This window comes from Ursus americanus, chromosome 5 (assembly GCF_024610735.1).
Source record: "Ursus americanus isolate L20-20 chromosome 5, mUrsAme1.1.p, whole genome shotgun sequence".
In the NCBI taxonomy this organism is placed as follows: domain Eukaryota; kingdom Metazoa; phylum Chordata; class Mammalia; order Carnivora; family Ursidae; genus Ursus; species Ursus americanus.
The window spans coordinates 86659249-86671026 of record NC_142131.1 but is presented as its reverse complement, the minus strand read 5'-3'; the positions used below and the strand labels follow the sequence as shown (position 1 = coordinate 86671026).

At 35.3% G+C, this 11778-nt stretch overlaps 1 pseudogene; it reads right to left on the bottom strand.

The window, feature by feature from the left end:
* Positions 1–1081: 1081 nt before the first annotated feature.
* Positions 1082–2020, bottom strand: LOC123796476 (olfactory receptor 2L8-like; annotated as a pseudogene).
* Positions 2021–11778: the final 9758 nt, after the last annotated feature.

Sequence of the window (11778 nt, the reverse complement as noted above, 5' to 3'; positions counted from 1 at the left end):
AATAAATATCCATATGTATTTATGGATATGTATGTTAATTTTTCCAAGGAGAATTAAGTTATATTGCTTTATTAACTGATCAATAGCAGGGTTGGTATTTTATACTGGTTAAAAAAAAAAAAACCTTCCTGTTTCCAAGCATATACACTGATAACTCTTTGCAGCAATTAAATGCAAATATACTTTACATACTTTAATGTCATTGAACAGAGTTATCTTAACAGCATTCTATGCTGGCTACACAAACAAACTGACCATTGCAGCTAAAATTACATAAAATGTCACCACTTAAGTTTTTTAAAGATTTTATTTTAGTTCCATTTAGATAATGGACAGTGTAATATTAGTTTCAGGTGTATATTGTGTTGATTCAACACTTCTATACAACACCTGGTGCTCATCACAGGGGCACTCCTTAATCCCCATCCCCTATTTAACCCATTCCCCACACCCTCCCCTCTGGGGACCATCAGTTTGTTCTCTAGAGTTAAGGGTCTGTTTACTGGTTTGCCTCTCTGTCATTTTTCCCCTATGCTCCTTTGTTTCTTGAATTCACATATGAGTGACATCATATGATATTTGTCTTTCTCTGACTGACATTTTGTTTAGCATAATATTCTCTAGTTTCATTCATGTCATTGCAAATGGCAAGAATTACTTTCGATTTTAATGCAGAGTAATATTATATATTACTATATATATGTATAGATTTAAATAATGGTATATACACCACATCTTCCTTATTCATTCGTTTGTCAATGGACACCTGGGCTTTTTCCATATTTTGGCTATTGTGGTCCTATTTATTGTATTGCTTAGGTACTTGTCTTATTGAGAGTATCTATAGCTTTTAGACTTCAAATTGCAGTTAATATATTATTTGTAACAAAAAAGAAATAAAAAGAAAAAATATCACAAAAAGAAGTGATCCGGAATATATAATGATTTTGTTAAATCTTTATTACTTTAAGTTTCCAGATTAATGTAATCCTTGTCTTCAATCCTGGAATGACATTGTTCTTAAGGAATGCACAAGGTGAAATTGATGTACTTCTAAACAGGAGGACTAGTGAAAACTTTGTTACATTTCTACAGAGCAGAACCTCAGAATCACTCTTCTCAGGGCCCCCATCACCTCCTTGTTTCTCAGGCTGTAGATGATGGGGTTGAGAACTGGGGTCAGGATGGTGTAGAAGACAGCCAGGACCTTGTCCTCTGTGGGAGATCTGAAGGATCTTGGGCGTAAATAAGTGTAAGCGAAGGGTGCATAGTAGAAAGTCACCACAGTGAGGTGGGTGCTGTGGGTTGAATAGGTCTTCTTCCTCCCTTCTGTGGACTGCATGCGGCAGATTGTAAAGAGGACCCGGCCATAGGAACATGCAACGCCAATGAAAGGAAACACAAGGAAGAGGGCGGTGCTCACAAACACCGTGTACTCATAGACCCAGGTGTCCATGCAGGCCAGAGTCAACATGGCTGGAACATCACAGAAGAAATGGTTGATGGTTGTAGATCAACAGTAAGGTATATTGAGGACATATGCAGTGTGGGCACAGGAGTTGATTGAGCCCATGATCCAAGATCCTATTATCATCATCACACACACACTTTTGCTCATACAAATGGGATAATGGAGAGGAAAGCAAATAGCCACATAACGATCATAGGCCATAGACACCAATATTAATCCTTCTGCACCAGCTAAAGCAATGAAGAGGAAGCACTGAACTCCACACCGGATGAAAGATATAGAGTTGTTTCCAAGGAGATAATCAGAAGCCATCTTGGGAACAATGGTGGAGATGCAGTTCAGGTCCATGAGAGAGAGTTGACTAAGTAGAAAATACATGGGTGTGTGGAGATGGATATCCAGGAGGATGAGAATGATAATGAACAGGTCGCCAAACAGAGCCATTAGGAAAATGAGAAAACTGAGAATGAAGAAAAACAGGCCAATTCTTGATGGTGGGAATAACCCCAATAAGAAGAAATCAGTAGATGTTTCATTAATATTTTCCATGGGACATTAATTTAGTTTTCCCTAAAGAGAGACACATATTAAGTACGGAAAACTAATCTCTTATTAATTCATTATTTTGGTTACACTGTGATTTATTCAGAACATATTGCAGCTTTTAAAAAAATTTAACAGATATTTTGAAAAACAATTTTTACCTCATAGATAAAATCTTGATGATCTTGATGACACATACAACTGTCTCCAAAATATTTCATGGAAATGTGTAAATTTGTAAGAATAATATATTTCTATAACTTTATTAAGATGCATATATTTTATTTTTCTATGTAAATTTAGTTATTATCAACATTAGAATGTATACTTTTTAAGTATGCATTACAAGTCATGTAAAAGCATAAATTACAGACCCATACTTGAATACATTTTATGACCCTTAGGCAATGATTTTTTTCTTTTAATTAAGCCCTAATATTTCTGAAACTATAGTAGTCTATCAGGTCATGCTGTAGATATATAGCCTTTTTCTTTTTTAATATTTTATTTATTTATTTATTTGACAGAGATAGAGACAGCCAGCGAGAGAGGGAACACAAGCAGGGGGAGTGGGAGAGGAAGAAGCAGGCTCCTAGTGGAGAAGCCTGATGTGGGACTCGATCCCAGAACGCTGGGATCACGCCCTGAGCCAGAGGCAGACGCTTAACGACTGTGCCACCCAGGCGCCCAGATATATAGCCTTTTTCTTTGTTCATTTGTTTTCTTTAAAACGTTTGCCAAATCAAGCTTTTATGAACCAAGAATTATCACCTGTTTATTTTTCCCCAGAAATCTACAATTAATAGTTATTTTTAAAGATGAAAACTGGATTCCAAGTGATGAAAAATAAACTACTTAAAACTATATAGTGATCCAATGGCAAATCTGGAAATGTGTCCTCTAGATACTAGGCAGTGTAGAATTTTCTTCGGAAGCAAACGGATCTCAAAGAAAGATCTTTCAGATCCCTAAATAAGTCTGGTCACATTAGATTTGGTCTGATTATTTGCATAGTTGCAACAAGAATATGCATTTACCAAAGAAGTTTTTCCCAAAATTTTATAAGGAATATCAGACTAAACTTTTAAGAGCTCTGAATGTAAATTTAAAATATCTTAACCAGTTTTCATATAAATTTGGTTTGCTTCCTCTCTTTTCAAGAACACTTTCATACTTTTGAGTGAATTTAAGCAAAAGGAACTTCCTTTACTCACCTGTATGGGAAGAGTTCTATAAAAGACCTATCAGAAATATTTTCCCAGGACTTCCTTGAAACTATTGGCTTCACAAAATCTACCTTAGTTCTTTGAAAAGTTTGTTCATAATTGTATCTATATGTTCATAGAAAATAATTATTTTTCATTGTTCTCAGTTACCTAGATTTTACAGCATTGTGAAATGGCTTTCCTAGAATGAATCAGATTACTGAGAGGAGAATCCTCTGGGATCTAGCCAAGCACAGTTCCCTACAGTATCTCTGCAATGTGTCATACATGAAAATTTCATGCCTTCTAATGTTTCCACAACAGATTGTATTAAAAAAGACAAACAATATAGAGTACAGAGTGCTTTAGTGACTTTGGAATTAATACGCTTATTAAATATTTAAGCAATGTGTATTTTTATTTGTTTACATGGTTATAGATCTTGTGATCATAATAATTTTATTGAATAAAGAGATCTAAAATGAATAGTGTTTGTATGTGCATATATCTGTGTGCTTCTATAAATATCTTCATGAAATATCACAATGCTGAATCAGCATTTTTAGATAAATAGAGTACATAGACACATATTTTGAGAGATACCTGATTTATCAGTACCTACTTTGAGTTTTGATTCAGATTAAAGACATGTTATTTTATTTTGTGTGTGTGTTTTGTTTTTGTTTGTTTTTTGGTTTTGCTTTTTTTTGTTTGTTTATTGCAAAAACATGCTACAGATTGTTTGGAGCCAATGCTAGATCTAATTCTAGTTCTGTGACTTACTAGAACTGTAAACTTGGATTAGTGAATTCAATTCTCTGAACTTGAATGTCATAAGTAGAGAAATCAAAATCATGACATACGATCTCACACATTTTAGAGTGGCTAATAATAACAATAATAAAGTGTTGGAGAGAATGTGGAGAAAGCAAAACACTTGAGCCCTATTAGTGGGAATATAAATTAGTACAGCCATTATGGAAAATGGTACAGCCATTATGGAAAATAGTATAAGTGTTCTTCAAAAAGTTAAAAGTAAAACTACCATATGATCCAACAATCCCACTTCTTGGAATGTACCCAAAGGAAATAAAATAAAATGAAATGAAATCATGTATTTGAAGAGAGTCTTGTACTCCTATAATCATTATTGCAATGTTATTCATAATAGATAAAATATGGAAATTAATCTTACACATCCAATGACAAATAAATGGATAAATGAAATGTGTAATACGTATTGCATAACAACAGCAACATGGATCAACCTGGAGGACGTTAAGCTAAGTGAAATAAGCCAGACAAGAAAGATAAACACTTTATAATTACTATCTAATAATCAACACTTAGAAGTACAGAGTGGAATGGAGATTTTCACTGACTAAAGGGAGGGAGAAATGGGAAGATGTGGGTCAAATGCTAGTTTCCAGTACACATGCTGAACAAAATATATTGTACATCAGTTTAAGTATAATTAACAATATTGTATATTTGAAATTTTCTGTTAGAGTAGATTTCACCAGTTGGTAGTATTCTCACAAGTAAAAAAAAAAAGAAAGAAAGAAAGAAAGAAAGAAAGAAAGAAAGAAAGAAAGAAAGAAAGAAAAAACGGAAAAAAAAAGAAATGCTAAGTGAGTTGGTGGACATGCTAATTAGTTTGATTATAGTGATTATTTTAAAGTGTAGTATATATTTTTTTAAAGATTTTATTTATCCCATTTACATTTTGAGTAAATATTGAAAGATATGAATTTAGTGCTATTGTATTGCCTGTAAAGTCCCTGTTTCTGTAGATGGTCTATGTTACTTTCTAATATATGCTACTCTTGGGTTCTCTCTTTGCTTACAGTATCCCCCTTAATATTTCTTGCAAGGCTGGTGGTTACATATTCTTTCAATTTCTGTCTCTCCTGGAAACTCTTGGTCTCCCCTTCCATTCTGAATGACAGCCTTGATGGATAAAGTATTCTTGGCTGCATGTTCTTCTCATTTAGTACCCCGAATATGTCTTGCCAGCCCTTTCTGGCCTGCCAGGTTTCTGTGGAAAGGTCAGATGTTATTCTGATATTCGTCCCTCCGTACATAAGAAATCTCTTCCCCCTAGCTGCACTCAGGATAGCATCCTTGGCTCTAGGATGTGCAAGCTTCACTATTATATGTTCCAGTATTGAACAATTTTTATTGATTTGGGGAGGAGTCGTCTCTGATTCTTGTATGTGAATGCTTGTTTCCTTACCAGGAATAGGGAAGTTCTCAGCCATGATCTGCTCAAATATGCCTTGTAGCTTCTCTCTCCAACACCTCTTGGATCCCAGTGATCCTGATATTGGATCTTTTCAATGTATCATTAAATTCTCTCAGTCTTTCTTCATGTGCTATGAGTTGTTTTTCCTCTCTTTTTTTCAAAGTCCTTCCTTTCCATCAGCCTGTCTTCTAGATCACTTATTCGCTCTTCTGCCTCATTTACCCTAGCTGTTTAGAGCATCCAATTTAGACTGCTTCTCATTCATAGCATTTTTAAGTTCTGTCTGATTAGATCTCATTTCTGCCCTTAGAGATTCTGTATTGTCCTGTATGCTTTCTTCAAGCCTAGCTATTAGCATTATAATTGGTATCCTGAATTCTAACTCTGGCATCTTGCTTAGACCCATATTCATGTGTTCTGTGGCAGAGAACATTGCCTGTGCTTCATTTCTTTGACCTGAGTTCCTCCTCCTAGTCATTCTGCTGAAGGACGGTTGAGCAAGTGAATAGAGTCCAAAATATGAACCACAACCCAAGAAAAATGAGCCCTAGAAAAAATCTGAAGTGGTCAGAAGCTGCCACAGAGATGCAAATAAAGCCAAGATGATCCAAAACAATAAAGGGGGGTAAAGACTATAATTTCTGAGGGTGGACAAAAAATCGGAATAGAGGGAACATACCTCAACATCATAAAAGCCATCTATGAAAAGCCCACAGTGAATATCATTCTCAATGGGGAAAAACTGAGAGCTTTTTCCTTAAGATCAGGGACACCACAGGGATGCCCACTCTCACCACTTTTGTTCAACATAGTACTAGAAATCCAAGCCTCAGGTATCAGATAACAAAAAGAAATAAAAGGTATTCAAATTGGCAAAGAAGTCCAACTTTTTTTCTTCACAGATGACATGATACTTTACATGCAAACCCAAAAGACTCCACCCCAAAATTGCTGGAACTCACACATCAATTCAGCAACATGGCAGGATTCAAAATCAATGCACAGAAATCCGTTGCATTTCTATAAACTAACAAAGTGACTGAAGAAAGAGAAATTAAGGAATTGATCCTATTTACAATTGTATCAAAAACTATAAGATACCTTGGAGTAAACCTAACCAAAGAGGTAAATGATCTGTACTCTAGAAACTACAGAACATTGATGAAAGAAATTGAGGAAGACACAAAGAGATGGAAAAACATATCATGTTCATGAATTGGAAGAATAAACATTGTTAAAATGATTATGCTGCCCAGAGCAATCTGCTCATTCAAAGCAATGCCTATCAAAATGCCATTGACATTTTTCACAGAGTTGAAACAAACAATCCTAAAGTTTGTATGGCACCAGAAAAGACCCCAAATTGCCGAGAGAATGTTGAAAAAGAAAACTAAAGCTAGGGGCATCACAATGCCTGACTTCAAGCTATATTACAAAGCTGTGGTCATCAAGACAGCATGGTACTGGCACAAAAACAGACACATAGATCAATGGAACAGAAGGCAGAGCCCAGATATGGACCCTCAACTCTATGGTCAAATAATCTTTGACAGGGCATGAAAGAATATCCAATGGAAAAGACAGTTCCTTCAATAAACAATGCTGGGAAAATTGGACAAACACATGCAGAAGAATGAAACTGGACCATTCTCTTATATCATATGCAAATATAAACTCAAAATGGATGAAGGATCTAAATGTGAGACAGGAATCCATTAAAATCCTAGAAGAGAACACAAGCAGCAACCTCTTTGACATTGGAAAAAGCAACTTCCTTCAAGAATGTCTCTAAAGGCAAGGTAACAAAAGAAGAATGAACTATTGGGATTTCATCGAGATAAAAAGCTTCTGAACAGCAAAGGAAATAATCCACAAAACTAAAAGGCAACCTGCAGAATGGGAGAAGATATTTGAAAATGGCATTACAGATAAACAGGTGGTATCCAAGATGCTTACAGAATTTCTCAAACTCAGTACCCCCAAAACAAATAGTCCAGTCAAGAAATGGGAAGAAGTCATAAACACACACTTCTCCAAAGAAGACATACAATTGGCTAAGAGACACATGAAAAAATGCTCCATATCACTTGCCATCAGGGAAATTAAAATCAAAACCACAATGGGATACCACCTTACACCAGTCAGAATGGCTAAAGGCAAGAAAACAGGAAGCAACAAATGCTGGTGACGATGGGGAGAAAGGAGAATGCTCTTATACTGTCAGTGGGAATGGAAGCTGGCACAGCCAGTCTGGAAAACAGGGTGGAGGTTCGTGAAGACATTAAAAATAGAGCTACCCTATGATCCAGGAATTGCACTACAAGGTATTCACCCCAATTATACATATGTAGATAAACAAAGGAGCATATGCACCCAAATGTTCATAGCAGCAATGTCCACAATAGCCAAACTCTGGAAGGAGATGAAATGCCCTTCAACAGATGAACAGATGAAGAAAATGTGGTTCATATATATTATGGAATATTACTCAGCCATCAGAAATGACGGATACCTATCTTTCTCATAGACATGGTTTGAACTGGAAGGTATTATGCTAAGTGAAATAAGTTCAAGTCGAGAAAGACAATTATCATATGATTTCACTTATATGTGGAACATAAGGAATAGTGCAGAGGACCACAGGGGAAGGGAGGGAAAACTGAATGGGAGGAAATCAGAAAGGGAGACAAACCATGAGAGACTATCAACTCTGGGAAACAAACTGAGGGTTCTGGAAAGGGAGGTGGAAGGAAGGATGGGGTAACTGGGTGATGGGCATTAAAGAGGGCATCTGATATGATGAGCATTGGGTGATACACTCAACTAATGAATCATTGGACATTATATCAAGAACTCATGATGTACTATACTAATTCAATTTAAATTAAAAATACTAATTTATTTGAGAATAATAGGGAGACAGAAAGCATGAGCAAGGGGGAGAGGGAGAAGCAGACTCCCCACTGGGCAGAGAACCTTATGTGAGGCTCAATCCAAGGACCCAGGGAACATGACCTGAGCTGAAGGCAGACACTTAACCAACTGAGCCTCCCAGGTGCCCCTAAAGTGTAGTATTTTAAATGAAGTTATGCACCTTAAATATATATGATTTTTGTCAATTATGCCTAGACAAATCTGAAAAAAAAAACCCAAACATAAGACTTATTACAAGCTGAAAAGTGGTAAATTATACTGGAAATGTCAAATGTGAGGTGCATGAGTGACCCATGAATAGTAGCTGCGCCATTTTTTACCATCTTCACCATTGCCACTAAAATCAACATAGTTACCATCATATCATTTTTATCCACACATCTGTCCTTGGATTTCTCAGGGACACTGTTCCCAAAAAGTTTCAAAACACTCATTGATTTTCACAAAGCATCCTACGTTGTTATCACAGATGTGATTATTATTGCACTGGAAATTTAATGGCAGGCAATGAAAGTTTTTAAAAAAATGCTATAAACACACAAGTAGTACATTTGGGCAAAATTTGTGTTAAAAAATAATCATAACATGTCACTATTCTTATGAATGCCTGAATTATTTCCAGAAGATGTCATTTACATTCAGAAAATATTGCTTCCATGGACAGATATATTTACTCATTACATTTGAGTAATATTGTAAATTTCCATCTTATACTTTTGAATAATATCTAAGCAAGAAATCATTTAATTAGAAATGACAGATGCATTTAAAGAAAAACATTGCATAAGAAATAATATGTTTATCCTGGGAAACAAAGCAAATGCCCCCATCCCAAATCCAGGAAAGAAATAGGAAATGCTTATTTTCTACAATTACTATTGATGATTTGGACTCCTACATGCTAGCTTTAGTCATTGAATTTCATGTGAGCTCATCTAAAGCCTATCCTAATATGACTCAACCCTGTCTCTTACAAAGTCCCTCATTACCTTCCCACCCAGAGAGCACATACATGTATGAACTAGCTCCTAAACCATTTCTATTGTAAACAATGCAACTATGCTCAAACTCCAGTTAAAATCTTGTATTTCCAAACTTGACCAACACTTACATAGATTACATCACCCATTTTCCTAACTGACAACCTTAAAGTGGAATGATTTCAATCCAGTCAATAATCTGCAATCCAAAAGAATTAGCCCAGTAGTATCAACAGCTACGTGATCACACCATCTGCATGCATGAATACAGCTCTACCTCTGTAAAATAAAATGTATGCTACATATGCCATACTAAAGCATTCTTTATTTAGCAGAAATCTCCCCCATCTGCAGGGCATCCATTACAGGCTCTGGACTCAATGTATCTTTCTTTTCTCAATGGATAATATGTTTGTTCCAAATTCAATTATTTTTCTTTTTTTAATTGACTTTGTTATTTATTTATTTTTTTATTATAATAATATTTTTTATTATATTATGTTAGTCACCATACAGTACATCTCTAGTTTTTGATGTAAAGTTCAATGATTCATTAGTTGCGTATAACACCCAGTGCACCATGCAATACATGCCCTCCTTACTACCCATCACCAGCCTATCCCATTCCCCTAACCCCCCTTCCCCTCTGAAGCCCTCAGTTTGTTTCTAAGAGTCCATAAAGTGACCATATTTTCATGAATATAGTATCATTTAGTGTAGACCTTAGTTTTATTTACCATAAATCCAGAAAAGAAGTTCATAGATGCTCATAGATAATATCAGCCATTGATTATAATATCAATTCCACCATATTTACTACCACGTCACAATGGACTATAAGTTATAACACCAATTCTTTCAAGAATTGTATAACATTTTGTTTTAGGGTTAAAGAGAGCTGATTTTTTTTAAGGACACAAGTATGTCAGCTATCTATTTACTTCTTCATTTTTAATTATATATCTAATATAAAAATATGAAATACATAAAAATATAAAATATAATATATATCAATAAAGTACACATAATATATATTATATATAATCTTTTAAATTGACTACAATCAAATAAAATGTTCCTTTGAATCTCCATAGTTAATTAGATGCTTGAATGAATCATTTTTTAATAGTTTATTAAAATAGTTTTTTATTAATTCTAATTAAAATTATCTTAAGCATTTGCAGAATTATCTCAACATTAAATGGTAAGTAAAAATAAAAATACCATAAGGCATGTTTCTTTTATTATCTTGCACATTTACAAACTTACTGCTTTGGATAGCTGACATTGGTCCTACAGTCATCACATGAACAAAGTCATTTTTCTGAATAGATTTCACCGAATGTTTTTTTTCACATTAGAAGTTTTTTTTATTATTTTTTAATATTTTTTGTTATATTATGTTAGTCACCATACAATACATCCCTGTTTTCTGATGTAAAGTTCCATGATTCCTCAGTTGCGTATAACACCCAGTGCACCATGCAATACGTGCCCTCCTTACTACCCATCACCAGTCTATCCCATTCCCGCACCCCCCCTCCCCTCTGAAGCCCGCAGTTTGTTTCTCAGAGTCCATAGTCTCTCATGCTTCATTCCCCCTTCTGATTACCCCCCCATCCCATTCTTCCCCTACCGATCTTCCTGGTTCTTATGTTTCATAGATTAGAGAAATCATATGATAATTGTCTTTCGCTGCTTGACTTACTTCACTTAGCATTATCTCCTCCAGTGCTGTCCATGTTGTAGCAAGGTTGAGAAATTGTTCTTTTTGATAGCTGAGTAACATTCCATTGTATATATGGACCACAGCTTCTTAATCCAGTCATCTGTTGAAGGGCATCTCAGCTCCTTCCACGATTTAGCTATTGTGGACAATGCTGCTATGAACATTGGGGTGCATTGGCCCTTCCCTTCACTACGTCTGTATCTTTGGGGTAAATACCCAGTAGTGCAATGGCTGGATCATAGGGTAGCTCAATTCTTAACTTTTTAAGGGACCTCCACACTGTTTTCCAAGTGGCTGTACCGACTTTCATTCCCAACAACAATGTAGGAGGGATCCCCTTTCTGCACATTCTCTCCAATAATTGTTGTATCTTGCCTTGTTAATTTTTGCCATTCTAACTGGCGTAAGGTGGTATCTTAGTGTGGTTTTGATTTGAATTTCCCTGATGGCTAATGATGTTGAACATTTTTTCATCTGTCAGCCATTTGTATGTCATTATTGGAAAATTGTTCATATCTTCTGCCCATTTTATGATTTGTTTATTTGTTTCTCACGTATTGAGTTTGAGAAGTTCTTTGTAGATCTTGGATACCAGTCTTATCTGTAGCATCATTTACAAATATATTCTCCAATTCTGTGGGCTGCCTCTTAGTTTTTTTTTTTTTTAAAGA